At 44.0% G+C, this 17193-nt stretch overlaps 3 long non-coding RNA genes across 4 annotated transcripts in view; 2 read left to right on the plus strand and 1 right to left on the minus strand.

Annotated features, from left to right (window-relative positions):
* LOC146170655 (uncharacterized) overlaps positions 1-2214 on the plus strand; it is a 25815-nt gene extending 23601 nt beyond the window's left edge. For both annotated transcript variants that reach the window (XR_014703147.1, XR_014703148.1), the window contains exon 4: positions 2045-2214. This is a non-coding gene — a long non-coding RNA (uncharacterized LOC146170655). The remainder of the gene's footprint in view (positions 1-2044) is intronic.
* Positions 1-6695, minus strand: part of LOC146170656 (uncharacterized) — a 9246-nt gene extending 2551 nt beyond the window's left edge. The window contains exon 1 of the long non-coding RNA XR_014703149.1: positions 6458-6695. This is a non-coding gene — a long non-coding RNA (uncharacterized LOC146170656). The remainder of the gene's footprint in view (positions 1-6457) is intronic.
* A 1191-nt stretch (positions 6696-7886) lies between these two features.
* LOC146170657 (uncharacterized) lies at positions 7887-11371 on the plus strand. Its single transcript, XR_014703150.1, has 2 exons — positions 7887-10801; positions 10871-11371. It is a non-coding gene; the product is annotated as an uncharacterized LOC146170657 (long non-coding RNA).
* The last annotated feature ends 5822 nt before the right edge of the window (positions 11372-17193 follow it).

The following is a 17193-nucleotide window of genomic DNA, read 5'->3' on the forward strand; positions in this document are numbered from 1 at the left end:
TGACTAAATGCCAGAAAAGCAGGGCTTAAAGGACCCATGAAAAGCTAATTACTAAAGCCATAAAATGCGCACGAGTAAAAAGAATGCCATCAATCCTCTCCGCAGCGTAAAAATCTTTAGGTAGCTTCATTATCACCGAACATAAGGACGATCAAAAATGATGCTCCTCCTCTCCTCCCTCAACTCAGCCCATGCCATCCATGCCAGCATGCATGAGAAGAAAATAAGCCGCGATGGTGTCCCACCCCCATGCCCAGTCCCACCTGCGTAACTTGGGAGCTTCCAGTGAGCCAGCGCGCCCAGCAAGCACCAATGGCTTCATTGTGGAGGTTTGCCTGTGGAGATGTGTCGCCCAAATCGGTTTCGAATGGTCGCCAGCAGAACATTTTAAAAATTATTTGTGAAATATAGGCTCCATGCAAAGTTTTTAAATTACACTTGAATACTCACAGAGACAAAGTTCTGTGTTGGCAGATTGCAATTATGACTGTTTTCTGAACATCTGATTCTGCAGAGTCAGTCTGTGTAAGTAATGAGGCCTTCTCTCTACCATGGCTTTCCCTTGTTAAGTGTGGTACTGGTCGAGGCTGACTTAGTAGTTCCAATACGAATCTCGGAGGAAAGGGGCGAGGGCCGCATGCTTGCATGCTATGTCCCCCCCCCACACACACACCGGTTAGGACCAACCTGTACCCCCCTCCCCCCTTGTGATTTACAGCATTGAAAAAGCAATCATTTAAAAATGCATTCTGCACTGTTCACATGCTGACATCAAAAAAAAAATGAGCTGGATGCAGTAAACCTTTTCAGATGTCTTCCACGAAGGATTCAAGAACCATAAGGCTAATAAACAACTGGTGCCTATTTTGCTTTAAGTTAAAAGAGATAAGAGTACCTTACATACAAAAATTCCGGAAGGTTATGGATCTAATAAAATATTGCCTGCCACCAATACTTCAGGGTAAAGATGGCATTGCTTTACTGTGCCGGGGTGTTTCAACAGTAGTTAATGCCAAAGTATTTGCAATTTCAGAGTTTCAGCAGGCTAAAAGACAGCCCAGTATGCCATCTCTCAACATGTGCATAGCATTTGCCCAAGTATAGTTTTTATACACCCTGTACCTAGTAGTCACTTTCTCGTTTACAATTTTTTCTAGCGCCTAATGTTAGGCTAGTATTCATGAAACATACAAGTAAACAAATTCTTCCTCATACTGAAAAGTACTGGGAATCTCTTCTCATACTGGCGATTGCACAGTTTAATTCAGTAGATTTTCATTCATTTCAACCAGCACTTCACTTTATTTTCACCTTAATAATAATTTCCATATTGTGTTGCCCAAGCAAAAACTTTTGCTGCTTGAAGCTTTTATTGTCTCACGAATAGTTACGTTTTTCCCCCATTAATAATGGTATTTGCAGAAAAGGTAAACATATTGCCACCTATTTGTTTTGCTTTTATTTGTGCTTTAATATTCCTGTTAAACTGTCTCCTGGTTTTTACTGATGTATTGAACAAAAAAAAAGAAGGCCAACAATTCATTTCAACAAGATTTTTTTAGTACTTATGCTGTGCATGCACATCTTTTTGTGTGTTGATTGTACACTTGCTTCCTAATTCTTATATATGTACTAGGTGCAGAAGTTGTAAAAAGCTCTTTTTTTTTTTTTTTTTCAGCACGAATGGAACTTTGTGGACTATCACTGGGGGTGGGTTGTGTACTGGAAATTACAGTAACTTATCTGGTATTGAAGCTGAGGGATGCTGGCAGCACTGCTATGCCAAGTTCGTTACAACTGTAGTTAGCTTACCACAACACACATGCTGATTTTTACATCTGTCTTCACTGCTCATCATCTGTGTACACAAAATTAGATCAGGTTCAGACGTGAAAAGTAGGGCCAACGGCTTCTGGTGTTTGGTTGGTAGGGAAACTGTCTTTGCTGTCATTTGCAGTAGCCATTTATGGCTCAGGAAAGTAAGACTCCACCTAGTTTCAGTGCTCAAATGTGTTTGCTGCTTTTTCCTCTCGCTTTTTCACAGGAGGGAAAGGGCCAGCAGATTTCACAGCTGCAGAACCTGGCCAGTAAGCTGAGTGACCTTTCGGCAATGAGCCAGCCATGAAAGACATTGGATATATGGGAACTTGACAAGAATTTCAACAGAATTTGTACAGTATTAATAAAAAAAATATTTATTCTATTAAAAGGAAATCTGCTTGAAGTACTATTTAACTGCTTTTAAGACTAATAGAAATACAGCAAAATGTAAGTGACATTAACCTAAGGGGTCTCAAAAATATTAATATCCAAAGTTTCATCTCATTCAAAGCAAAAACGAATCGTGTACAGTAAGACGGAAAATGCATTCACACAACTCTGTTAAAAAGGATGACAAGTTTTATTTACGGTTATGTCATTACTTAGCGTGCCACGTGACTGGCTATCGTGAAATTAATGATGTGCTTCTGCATGCCATCACTTCCTGCTTGAGGGCACAGTCACGGCTTGTATGTTTGTGTCATATGTAGTGGCATGGCAGAGTGTTAAGAACACGCAAGTTTCAGCACACTGTACAAATGCACCCTGGTAAAGAAATTTTGCAAATGTGTATCAATTGTGATCATATCAAGGCTCTAGTGTATGAGTAAGTCGTAACGTGTGCCTCTGAACCTGGTGCTATGCTGTGATAGCTGGGCATTGTGATCGGCACTTGCATAGTAGTGGCTACAGACTTGGAAATGAGAAATCTTTTGTGCAACTTTGGGAAAAATTGGAGTTTTGCTATTGAATGCAGGCATGTAAGGTAGCTGAGACAGAAGCAAGTGTATGCATAATGCTTTCAACACTGCTGTTCAGGGACATAGCTGCAAATAATTCCCTCCTCTGTCCATTTTAGGAGGCAACCTTTGTTCTACATTTGAAAAAATATATGGTGTCAGGGCTTGTTCTGAAGCCATGCAGTGAATTAGCACCTCTGAAAGTGCTAAGCTATGGAGAATTGAGGATGAAAGACTCTCTCGCCTTGACAATATTTGGAACAATATAGGCCAGACTGCAGGGACCAGAAATAAGCCTGAAAGACTGTATACAACAAATGCTGTGTAAACTTTGCAAGCATCAGTAACTGCACTCAAGCACATGGCTCTTGCTAAGAGTGATCGTAACCTGTAAGCTGAGAGAAATAGCAGTGGTTCAACTTGATTAAACCGAAGGTTGAGTGAGGGCTCTCCATGGTCATGCTATAGGTTTTCCATTCGTTGGTGACATCAGGTGCTTGGGTGCTGGCTTGAGCGGCTGCTTCTGCAGTACGCTTTGTGCGCCTTTGTTGCAACGTCTAAAAATATATGCCGGAAACAACAGATGGGATAAGAAAAAATCTCCTTCTCCACCATTACATCTCAAATAGTTCCACTCCTCCCTTTCTCCAACTCTGGGAGAGGAAAATAGGACATGTCACTGTGCATCCCATACTAGACCCTTGTTATCTCATGGTATGGAGCATTAGTGGGTGCATTTGTGTTCTGTAAAACTGATGCTGATGCATTACTATCTCATTAATCAAATTGATCACATCTTGTTCTTACTGAATTTGGAGCTGTTAAAATAAAATTTGGGGTGTATTACAGAAGCACAATATGGAAGTGGGGAGGGATATCCAAGAGATGGAGAAGGGGTGCTACACATTAGCCCAGGGCCCTCATCAAGCCCTAAGCACAGTTCTTTTTGGATTGCATATTTTACGGACATGACAGGCTACACTGCTATTCTGGACCACTGTGTCTGCAAATTTCAGATGGTTCTGGTGGTGTCTTTAAGCAGACAGAGAGATCACATACAGTTTGCTGCAAGAATTTTGATAACACCTGTAACAAGGCTTTGGTAAGTTGTTACCAAGAGTGAGCTGTGTTTAACTGTAGGGTGTCAAGTGTAATAATCATTGCTGTTCAGAAAGAGTAACAGGATTTCTAAGTGCATTTCGTTGCCCTTTGAACAGCCCCTCGTGTAGCAAACAGAGGCAGCCCCAAAACGGCTTGAAAGAGTGAACACTCCGTTCAAGCAATGATTGTTTGATCAGTACATACTATGCATAGGACCGACAGAGGCACATGACCAAACCAAGCCAGTGCTCGAACATAAATTGGAGCCCCTTTGTTGCTGTGCTTTTTTCAATGTGTGAAATCAGTGCTCATTGTTATCTTGCACAATTTTTCCTTTTAACAAAAAGAATACACCCTTTGCACACCCATCGGCACACTTACCATGAATGCTCGAGCACATGGTCTCGATGGAATTTAAGCGCTGCTCAGCACTAGCCGATGAGTCCGACAGCCTGCTAAGGTGGCTAAAGGCCGCGAGCGATATCCACCAGCCCCGAAAATATCGTGCAGCATGATTTTAGGCATACCAGCTAACGCTGAGCAATGTAAATATCCGTCCAGGCCATGTGCTCGAGGATTCGTGTTAAGCATGCCGATGGCTGTACATGATAAGCTAAGCTAATACAGCATGAAATATGCAGTATGACAAAGGCACAGAAGGATTTCCCAGTTAATGCCCATAATGTGGGAGACCAAAATCAAGATTTGTTAAGAGTGTGGACACACTAGACACAAACTCTTGTATGCGGTTTGTGAAGCATGGATGTGGCACGAATAGAGGAGCAAAAATAAGGTGGCCAACTTGAGACAGCCAATGAATTTTTGGGGCATTGGGCTATTACAATTTGAGCACAATTAGTACTATACCCCTATCTTTGGTTTTCTTCAGTAGGCGAACAACTGAACTCTGTCCTCCAGTGTGACACAAATGTCCAAATGCATTTCTATGTCCTCTTTCCATGTACTGTCGCACTCAATATGAGCTACAACGCACAATATGCAGTAGGAGCTCAGTTCTTGGCACGCAATGACAAACCTTGCTCAGAGTTTATTCATTCATTTGAAGAAGAGAACAGAGTTCATTTATTATTTTTACAAGTTGTATGCTCTCTCTAAATGCTCACAGATTTATTACTGCGCGGATGCCACAATTGATTCACTCCGGATGCGTTGCAACTCGTATTGAGCGTGACAGTACATTCTGACAATTCAATGTAGCTTCCGCACCGCACTGTTAGCAGCCAGATGTTTTGCCAATCATGCCACCCACACGTGCACTGCAGTGTCGCCGCAAGGCTTTTGTGATTCCATAGTGAACTTGTATGCTATCTTTCTTGTTTGACTGCCTTGTACGCATAGCCATATACAGCACTTCCTGCATTGTCGTTTTGCCTTCATAGACCTCTTTGCTGCTGTGTATGCACTGTGGCACTTACCAGGTGAGAATCGCAAAGCAACGAACTCTGAATGCACTGCACCTCGGCAGACCAAGGGCCACAGATGTATTTTGTCGATTTGTACGTGGCAAGTGAAATGTCCATGGCAGATGTAGTACCTTCAGGTTCACGTTTATTGCACACATGATAATATTACACACATAACAAATAAATACAAATAAGAGGTCTCGTAGTGAAAATACTGTACTAGGACCTCCTGAACTAATTAGAACGAGTTATGAAAGGGAGCAGCAGTAACAGCAATTATACAAAGTAAAAATATAGTATGTTGCAACAAATATAATTCGAGAGCCAAGGGAGAAAATATTTATGCTATAATTATAGAATAATTCACATAAAAGTAACCTCAGACAGAACGATGGCAAGTATTATCATAGCAGAAAAAAAAAGTAAGAGCAGCAGCAATGTGTAAAGTAATACAAGAATAGAACACAAGTATGCATTATACAAATATTAATACGAATTGAACATGTGCCACAAATCAAATTTTGAAACTAACTTACAAAGAGGGTATCTGGTATTAGTTGGTGTTGAATGATTGAAGAATAAAAAAACGATATGAGCCCTTAAGCAAATGTAGAGAAGGACTTTATTTGACGCCCAGAGGTATGTGATTTCATGCTTTGGTGTGAATCCGATTTTGAAGCTACCGTAATTAATGTGCACTCCTGGAAGGGAGAAATTAATCGATGAAAATGCAGTGATACTGAGATAAGTATAGATCTTGACGCTATATAAATTGGAGAAAATTGTGGTCATTAACAAAACGATGTTGTACGCGGGGATGTTAAGTTTCTACTAAAAAAGAAAAAAACGCAGTGATATTGGCACGATTATGGACTGCATGTAATTGTACGTAAAGCATGGTTTTGTACGTTTCGTAGCGGAGCGATGTGTGAAGGATATGCGAGATCCCAAGTCGTAATGCAATAATAAAGATCCCTGATCAATAAGCAGACTTTTTTTTTTTCCCCCGAAGAGGTGTATGCAACCAAATGGCTGACATTAACCCAGACCTCAGGCAGCTAATGAAACGCATGGATAAAGCCTTTCTGCATGCACCACCCTCTAAATAGGCAGATATATAACCAGAGAGTTGGAAATAAAATTGTAGCGTACGTGGATGCCGACGCGCCAACAAGTGCGCTGCGCGGAATCGCCGACACCTTGCACCCGATCGAAGACGAGGTTGTAGAGCGCACACAACTTTTGCAGTCAATTACAACACGCCGTAGCAACCAGATTAGGCACCGCACACACACGTTCCCTGCGAGTCCGACCACACATCATGGGCCTCGTCTCACTTATCCTGTACCAAGGAGGTGGTAGTCGAGTCGAGCGACGAACGGCCGTCGGAGTCACCGTCGATCCGGAGAACACAGCTTCCGGTGAATCGTTCGGCGGCCCACGTGACTTTGACGACACTTCCTGGCAGCCAAGGAGAGGTTTTTTTTTGCTGCGGCGGTCTATTTAAAAACTGAAGAGTGAGCTCATTTAAACAAACTGCCTGTGCACTTGCGGTTTAACAGCCGCACGTTGAATGAGAGCAGGATTGTGAAACGAACGCAGTGCTGAGCGTTATAACTTTATTTTTCTGAAGAAAAGAAGCCAGTGACGGGTCTCTGAGAAGTACGAGGTGGCGGCGAGGGTCCTTCTCGGTGTTTTAAAAGTGTGTGTGTGTGTGTGTGTGTGTGTGTGTGTGTGTGTGTGTGTGTGTGTGTGTGTGTGTGTGTGTGTGTGTGTGTGTGTGTGTGTGTGTGTGTGTGTGTGTGTGTGTGTGTGCGTGTGTGTGTGTGTGTGTGTGTGTGTGTGTGTGTGTGTGTGTGTGTGTGTGCGTGCGTGCGTGCGTGTGTGTGTGTGTTTTGGGGTTGTCCCATTGCTTGCGTATAGTACAGTTTTTGTCAAAAGTGTACAACCCATGGACCGGGTCTTCGCTTCGTGTGACTTGTAGTACATTTGCAGTGTTCCGAATCTCGTGATGGTAAGACTATTTTTGTCCTACCCTCGCCCACTTGAAGGACGTCCACAAATGCTAAATCTGCGGCACTACACGGCTCAGAAGCAGACCTCCTGGGTTCTACAATTTTCACAAAGGTTGTACATTCAATGTATTCGCGTAAATAATCGCTTAGCGTTGCGTTCATTACAAGCCCATTGCCGGTAAAGAACACAGTGCTAAAGCATAATTTAGTCGCATACATTAAAGAAGAAAAAAAAAGTGCCATGACGCTTACTCTAGCTTGTGCCGATGTAGCAAAAGCTGGGATGGTGCGAAATATATATATATATATATACAGGGTGTTCAAAATTAGACTTTACTGATTATCTTAAAAAAAAAAAAGCAAAATGCCTTACGCTCATGCCGTTTTTGTACATTCGTAATGCGGCCAGGCGGACACAAATTGGGATAATAATTGTCCGCGTAAACTCAGTAATTAACTGAAATTCAATAAACTTTTTTTTTGGCTGAAGTTAGCGTGCATATTTATATTGAGAACTTGGAGGCAAATGCTTTTAGGGCTATTCCATTTCGTGAAATTTTATTACGAAGTGTCTAAAGGTACGTCCGACGGATCCATTCGATTCTCGTAAAGATACGGCGGACGTCGATATACAGGCTCATGGCTATATGCACGTCGAACGCGGCCCCATTCCGCTTGCTACGCGTGAATGGATCTCATCCTCTATGATATCAGCTAGCCGCGACTCTCGATGAGGTGCTACGAAGAGTGCATCCGTTCTAACATAGATCACGGTCTTCACTTAGGGTTGTGTACGGCAAACATCGCTGTCAAGCACATAGCTGCAGGCGATATGCTACGTACTGCACCAGCTCCACCAGCTGGCATCGAGATACGCACATTCACGAGCAGCTTTCGCTTCGCACTAAACTATCACCCCGATCTGCCCGTAATGCGAGCGAGCTATTCCTAGCATTTACGCTGTCTTAGGTCCTGCATCAACCTCTGAAGATCTAGCGCCGGCACAACACACACACACCTCGTCGTGCAGCTGAACATTCGGCAGTCCAAAGTATGTATGTGAAATGGCATTGTGCTCGTTCCTCACATGCAGACCGAGGAAACAGGATGTTTTTAGCTAAATTCTTCGTTTAAATTCTACCTCAGAGCCGTGGCAGAAGACATGCCGAATCTACTAGAGGCCTGCACATCGACTCGTCGAGGCGAAGACCTACTGCACCGCACCGCAAGAGTGCACAACCGGAAAGCCGGAAGCGTGAATGATCCGAATTCCCTGTGAACAGCAATGTTCTTTGGTATATAGGGGATTACTAGACTAAAGTGCTTAGGCTGCATCTTTTTCTTGTCGTTGAAGTTTGCGTACATGTAGTTTAAACCCCCGTATGCTCGAGGTTAGCGTGACCCGACTGAACGGCCGCGCAGCTTTGAAACGATCGGGATCGATATGCATGCATCGCCGGGCTTAGGTACGCGGTAGAAAATGTGCGCTGCACATTTCGTTGAAGAAGCTGACTCTTGGAATTTTGCAGAGTGTGCCATGCAAGCGATCGTTGCTACAACCACGCATCCATGTTCCCACGGCTGGCCTACCCCGAGGCGCATAAATGTTCAACCGTGGACGTATCAATGATCGAAGAGAGGACAGATTTTCACAATATTGGGCGCGAAATCGATAGCTACCAGTCTCAGTGTTAGAGAAATTCTGCCTTGATCATGCGCAATTCAGTGTTTCAGGTGTGGTCAGTAGATAAGTTTGAACAGTTCGCCTTTCAAGTCAGCGGCGCCAGCGATGGATCGGCGGAGCGATTTTCCACGCTACACCGCTGTCTTGCTAGAAAGCCTATCTAGGCGGCGTTTGACATTCACCTGCTTTTTGTTGGCCCCGTAATTGAAAGCAACGCCTTCAGAAACGCGTTAAATGTTCAAAAATGTATTCTCTTCAACAGTTTCACTCCAGGCTGTCAAAGCAGGCGGACGTTGATAACACAGTTGAGCACTCCAGTCTTTAGAAATCTGTACAATCACCTTCAGTTTGTAAAATTATTGGAATAGGTCACTTTCCGATCGCTGGGACATAGACCCTCATGACAGCGCTGTCACGTGAATAAGGACCACACCAGGCCGAAAGCTTGTCTCATATAACATAGCTAACCAAGGTATACCTTACAGCATTGTGTTGATTTTTATGGTGCCTAAGCGACTAATGCTGCCATGCACCAAGAACAAGGTTTAATGTATTTATTTTGTGTGTAATGACTAAAATGTTCTTTAGGATGTAGCTTGTTTAGGAACATTTTAGGAAACCAAAAATGCAGGAAATTTGCACGTCTCTCCTAGGATCATGCTGGGATGGAAAGGGATCTGTTGCAAATTGTACAAAATGTTTCCTCTTTTCTCGACTCTGGCGCACGTGTAAGATATGGTTTATTGTTAGTTCATCTCCACACTCCTTGCATATTGGTTTGTCCTCTTTCATAAGTATGAAGCTGTGTGTGAGGTTTGGGTATGTGTTTTGTGAAGATGACCTAAAATGTCCTCCATGTTGTGTTTTTGATTACTGCATGATTTCCATTCCTTAATGACAGGTTTGACAAGTATAGTTTGTAGTTTATTTCAATGTTTCAAAAATCCTGCCATTTCACTCTCACTTTTCTTTGTACAAGCTTCTTGGTATCTTCATGCAGCATATTCACCCTCTGTAATTTAGCATTGCGTCAAGGTAACCTGGTTATTTCTTTTCATCACCTTTCAAGACTACTGTCCCGATTTTATAAAGTTTCTGACGACAGGAACTCCTTGGAAGTCATAGAAATAAATGAGATCCACAATCATGAGATATCTAGGGTATGCATATACATGTCCATCGCTCAGTGGAATGGCGTCAGTACGCTGTTAGAACAGGTCTTGAGGTAACAACAACCATTGTCTGAGGTGGTCCTTTAATGGGCATTGAAATGCTATGTAACTACAGGTACTGATAGAACTCTTGATCATGTTATGTGATGATGCGATCCTTGCATGAATATAGGTATACGTTTCAGAATCTGCAGTGCACCACTTGACCATTTGCCACCAGTTTGTGTGAAAATGTATTTTTCATGCATGTTAACCAGTATTTAACAGATGACCCCTGTGCACAAGCCAAAAGTGCCACGAGCCAAATGTCACGAGGCCACACGACATGGCAGGAGCTGTTAAGCCAAGCTTTCAAAGTTATATTTGAAATATTTCAGCTTCAACGTTTCAGCTCCAATTAAGAAAGGTTGAGGCTTACAGAGGTCTATGCCAGGTTGTCTATCACCTAACAGGGCAGCCTACGACCGTATGCTAATGAGTATATCTTAGATAACAGAGACGTGAATTAAGGAATTAGTAATAATGTTTGTAGCAAAGGGCATGTAAATTAACGAGAATCCACAGTGGGATGTGCAGACAAGAACCATTAACGCTGGCACACCATACCCTTACAGGTGGAGATTAGGTTCAATGCAATAAAAAGCTGCGCTAATCAGACACGGACGAAGGAAAGGTAGGACGCACAGGAGATTAGGAGTCTCCCTAATTTTTTGTCTGCTCAAAGCTTGTCATTTCCTTCGTTCTTCCAGATGAGGAAGATGTGAAAATGATAGCATCCAAAATGCCAGAAACCATCGTTAACAAGGATGCTGATCCCAACAGCGTAAAAAGGAATTTCAGAAAAGATGGGTGACTAGTAATGCTGGCAACAGTTGAAACTAAGTAGAAAGGCATGAAATTGAAATGCAACATATGCAGAGATATGTTGCGAGACGACTAGTCTGAGGTGTGCGACATCTGTCTTCGTTAGTTTCATCAAGTGATTGGCCAAAGCAGATGGGGCTTGTGGTTTTGTGATAAGTGCAGTGTAGTAGCATAGATGCAACCTTGCCCATTAATAATTCGAGTGGAGTAAGTGCATTGTTTTGTTTTGTTCATGGTTTCCATGAAAACATTATGAGAAATTTTTTCCTAGAGAATGTTTGCTGAAATGTGAATATAATGTGCAATAAAACTAGTGTTTTCTTGCTGTTTACTTTTCCTTGTATACATTAGTTCTGTCAAGAAAACCACAGGCTAGAAAGAAATGTAATGGCATGCATTTTGATACTTGGCCCCATTGTGCTGGCTCAGTAGTTAGAGTGCTTGGCTGCTGAACCCAAAGATGCAGATTTGGTTCCAGCCACAGCACGGGCATTTCAATAGAGGCGAAACAATAGGCCGTTATGCACCGTGCAGTGTCAGTGCATGTAAAAGAACCCCAGATGGTCGAAATTATACCGGAGCCCTCAACTATTGTGTTCCTCATAGCCGTAGTTATTTTGGGATGCTAAACCAGATATATATCACATCATACTCTGAGTAAGATGCTATTCATGGTCAGTTAACCATGCACTAAATGATCAATTTTTTTCTGCACGGTACAGCAGCTGTTGTACAATTTTACTTTAGCTTTCATGAAGAATATCACACTGGCTCCACATGGCCTTCTGTTGACCCTTGATATGCGTCACAATCACACACCCGAGTATGTATTTGTCTAAAGGCACTTATGCATGCAAGGAGGGGACCGTTACTTTCCACTTGTCAGCACTGAAATGCATGATCCACATCATTTCTGTAATTCAACTCCTTGCTATTTGAACTGTCCAGCATTGATGCAAGCTTCAAAGAACTGCAATTAGCAAATTAATCTAAGCAGCAAACCATGCCAAGAACTGCTTCGGTTTCATCTTTAGCAACTGTTTGGGAACTAAAATTAGCCAAATGTTGCAAAACATAGATGAGAGGTTACAAAATCTAAAAAACAATGCAGCCTACCTGTGGCATGTAGGGTTTCACATCCTAAAGTGACATATGTAGCTATGAAGAATACCGTAGTGGAGAGCTCCAGACTAATTTGACTGCCCGGGCTTTGTACTTTGCATTGACATCTTGCAGAAAACAGAAGCATTTGCATTTCACCTGCACCAAAGTGCGACTGCCATCACTGGTATTAAACATCACGACCTTGGGGCAAGTAGCCTAACGTGCCACTAAGATGTCGCAGCGTGTACGTACATGCTATACATGTCAACCTTTCTAGCATTAAAGCTGTCACATGCATTGCAGATATTCATGTTCAGCTTTGGACTGACAAGTTTAAAAGTGTACTATTTGTGTTTGTCTAGCAAGAAAAACAAAGGAAACTAAGGAAAAACGAAAAAAAAAAATGAACATAATATGTTGAAAAAGCACTAGTCATTAACACATAAAGCATATTCGTTCCTTTATTAATGATAAAGTGGCCTTCAACAATAGTACAAAGCTTGAACATTTAGAAAGGTGCTGTGCCAGGCAGCTATTTTACAGAAACCTGAACCATTTCACCTGTAGTAATGCGCATCCCGGCGGTGTGGGCTGGGCACTTATTTTTCGGTCCACTCCAACATGCGAAAACTGCATCATGTGCATTCCCATTTTCCGAGTTTTGAGCTCTGTAGTACAGGCTAACAAATTGTCGATGACTTATTTTCGTCTGATTGTTGCACAGCGCGTGTAAATAAATTAGCACTGCACCTAATAAACACTGACATGCACGCGCAACATCGCCGATCATAAACGGACACACTGATGTCCGTCCGGACATCGGCGCACTCATCACAGCACTCTTCGTAGTCTCACACAGCACTCTAGTAGGACGTAATCCGTAATCACAGCATCTCACGGTAAGCACGAACCACACCTCCAGTTGTACAACAAACACGAATGACGCGATGCTTAGGCTAGAGACACGCCGGCGTTGCCCAGCTTTTTCAGCGCCGCTTGTACTACGTAGAACTTGCAGCACCAAACCTCAATGCGAGCAGAAAGCGATGCGTTACGTGACGCATCTCATCACAGATGGAAGTGAGGAAACTTTGAAGAATCAAAACTACATAATCACATAACGACCGTCGTAGACGTTAATCCACATAATAACGAGGACCAAATGAGCGGGCGTGCGGGCCGCGGGCTGGCTGTCAACACCGCGATTACATGCGCTTGCGCTCTGGTCGTGCTTGCCACCCTGCCGCGGTCCAACTCACGTAAACCTATCATCATGCCATCACGTAGTATATCACCCATTCTAGGCAATATTCTTGCCACTGTACTATTCTTTGTAATTTCACATTTCACGCATTCAGTATGCAGCAAGACCGACTGAAATACAGACCTGCACAGATAGCACTGCTCCAGCGCGCACCTTCTAGTTCATAGCCTTCGCCGCTAGGGAACGAACACTACGGGTAACCTGGCGATACTGTAAACCTGTTAATAAGAAGGGTCTATTAGTTCTGTCATTTTTCTTCGTCGTTATAGTTTATTTATCTGTCCACGCTGTAATGCACAAGCACCTGTTCTGCGCATGTGCAGCGAGTAACTGCAGTGCCGTCGCACAAAGCGGAATCGCGGTATGTCTTCTGGCGACAGAAAAACATTATAAAAATAAACACTGTCCGCTAAAATACAAAAAAGCAAAATTTTAGAAGTATAACTTGGGCAAAGATCTTTTTTTTTTTTTTTTAATTTGGGTACAGTTTGTTTATATTAATTTGTGATTTGATGATGATGAAAATGACAGACGAACAGGTCAACCGAGCGCCCTCAACGACGAGAAAGGTAACGAAAGTTGGCGCACGAGGTCCCATAGGACCCTGTTTTTTGTGCAGGTCTGTATTTCAGTCGGTCTTGGTATGCAGTACATACTTCTTGCCCCTCGCACGTACACCTCATACCAACTTCGATTTGGCTACATATGGCTACCATGTTGTTGCTACATCTAAAAACGTTGGTTGCTACAACCGTGCTACAACCTACAACCACATCTGGGGATCTCGGATCCGTCCGGCTTTCCCGACGGATCCCAAGGCCCATATCGGAGAAAAATGCGTTGGGTCCGTCGGAAGAACCCTACCGATCGGGTCCGTCCGCCGTACCTCTGAAAAATATTTCCCGGATCCGTCGGACGGATCCCGAAGAAAAACGCACCGGGTCCGTCGGACGTACCTTTAGCCACAGCCATTTTATTAACGCACCTCGCACCTGTGTCCTGAGATGCGCGCGTCTAAAATTTCGTCCCAGTTCGTCTAATTACGCATGCGATACAGCGGCTCTCGGCGTGAAGCACCTCCCATGTGCGAGGCCCGTTTCACATGCTGCGACTGGACTGAAAGTAATCGGTGTAGTCGGTGACGCCGCAGTGCGATTTTCGGTTAGTGCTTTCACATACAACGCGTTCACAGCGAATTCGGTCGGGCTGACACGCAGGGTTGCTTGATGTGTACAGCCAACCATTTGTTAAATGCGACATTAACACAGCAAAACGTGTATCGATGTTGCTAGCTTTATGCGCGTTTTTAGTGACGACAGAATATTTCGTATGCTGTTATTGGAATAAATCAGTTTGCATTATTAAACAACTACGTTGCTGCGCTGCTTGCGATACTTCACTTCCGGCGGTAGCACGTGACGGCAAGTGACGCGCCGTCAGGATGCTCCCCATTGGTCAGTCCACGGTCAGTCGCAGACCGATCACACCGACGCTGCGATCGAATTCCAACAAGTTGGAAACCCGTCGCAAGCAGTCTGCGGCTTGACCGACGGCCCTTCCCAGTCGCAGACGGACGGAATTCGCAGTGTCGCAGGCGAAAGTCGCATGCATGTGAAACGGGCTTGACGCAGCTGTTGCGTATGGCACTGCCTTACAAGAGTGTCTAGCGATCGGCGACCAGGATCATAAATGCGGAATCAGTTCTAACCGTGATAAGGGATTTCACATCTGCCTGACCATGTGGCTTGTACTAGCGCTACTCTCGGGATTAAAAACAGCATATCATGGCCCATTTTATCTCATCTATGTTTATAAGGCGGCACCAATCCTAGTTGCTAAGTCACAAAGTTATCGCTCGCTCTAGTCCGCTAGCACAGTGATTCATCGCTTTCGCGCGTCAAGAAAGAAACGGTGGCCGAGAACAAAAAGTGATCCGCGTCGCCGCTCGCTCACACTCTTGCAAGGCAGTGCTACAGTGCTCTAGAATATTGGGCAGTGTCTCGTGCGAGGGCGGAGCATGGGCTCTTTTGCGATGACTGCTGCGCCATCGGCCAGGGGGCGCTTCGTGTAACAGGTGTGCGCAGCGAGCCATCCGCTGGCTGCGCTGCCGTGAGCGTCGGCTCATCGTATTTGTACTACGTGGTGCGCTTAATTCGATATTTATTGCTTGGTGATCGCCTACTTGCTTAAGAATTTTCACATTTCAACTATAATGCATTGTTCCATGGTCTGCGCGGCTGTATGGCGCTGTAATGCCAGCGACGACATTGGTACAGTAAACTAGAATATTTCACTGTAATATTGGTGCGGTGCGCGCCACGAGCTTGGGTCGCACTTCGCGTGTGTTATGAGTGCATCTCGTGTTTCCGAACCTATGTGAGTCTATTGCACACACTTGGATAAATATGTTGCACAGAAAGAAATTATTCGAAGCCTGCGGTGTTTCGAAACTCGCGAATCTTAGAATCCTGTCCGAATAGCAAAGTGTTTTGAGAGCTCTTGCGTTGTGGAAAAAAAAAAAAAAAAAGAACGTCATTCTGCAGACAGTCATTTATTCAGGTTCCAAACATGGCACAACATGCAAATCAGGGCCTTGGTAGGCCGTACCGTCCTTGACCACAAGCGTACACTTCTGAGAAAAGAAATTTCCGCTGAACGACGAGCCCTCACCAGCAACTGGTTGTATGCCTGCAACAGCTAGGGCAATACTGTAGCCCACTAACATGTTCAATTACAGTGCCTCCGCCTCTACTGGATTTGAAATGTCTTGCGAAAAACTGTTCTCTTATAGAAACTTCCGCCACATGAGCTTCCTCACTCGATTTTGTAGCCGACATATCAATTTTGACAGCTTTTTCAGGGCCAATTTGCTACTGTCTCCGGCAACATCCAACTCACATGCACCGTAGTGGAAAGCTTTTTCTCAGCGTGGCAAGGCGATCCTTGACTACATTTCGGGTGTTTTAGTAACCAGGCTGCAGGATCTGCTTTTCAGCCATGTGGTAGTGGATTCATACTAAACTTCTGAAGCTCTAAATCTCAAATGTAAAGGCGAGCACCTGTCCTCACTTCTTCACTAGTTGTGATAAAGTGGAAATCCTCATTGGCTTTTAATACAAGCAAAACATGCAGCCTGGTTACTTTTGGCAATGACGGCACATTCGTTTTTCTTGGCAAAATCCCCCCTGTTGGGCTCCTCGGGACTGTCGCCGTCAGATGTCGGATGCTCTTCGTGAGCCAGCTTGTAAACACCGCTTCGCTGCATGAATTGTCTCTTCACAGATGTTCCCCACTTTCATTTTCTTTGGCAGCGACTTTGAAACATATTTTGGTGCGTCCGGAAATATGGTCGGAACGGCGTCATCAGTAAGTATATGTGACCGGCCTCTACTCTAGTTCACCGTTGATTGTTTTATACGTGCGCTGAATGAAAACTTGTTCAAAATAGCGCTCGCACACAACGCTTGCTTCGTTCAGTACTCTGTCTGCTTTCTTGATGTTCTGTGACCAAATCTCACAGCGATCGGCGTCGATGGATACACGGAAGAGAGAGGAACTCCCTTGCACAAGCTGTAACCGCTGTTGCAGCCCGGCACTGTCCCTTGTGTCGCGTCGTCTTTCCGTCGTCGTGCACGCATTGCTTAGATGTTCCAAGTGGAGAGCACAGACGAGGTTTCAACAACACACCAAGGAAGCGCAACAAACGGCGAAGAACATGCAGAACAACGAAACACGAATTCCTCAAATCAAAGCGCGAAGACGGTCTGCGCTCGTCTTTGCATGCA

Source organism: Amblyomma maculatum, unplaced genomic scaffold, assembly GCF_055883805.1.
Source record: "Amblyomma maculatum isolate TAMU_Amacu unplaced genomic scaffold, ASM5588380v1 scaffold_93, whole genome shotgun sequence".
NCBI lineage: Eukaryota > Metazoa > Arthropoda > Arachnida > Ixodida > Ixodidae > Amblyomma > Amblyomma maculatum.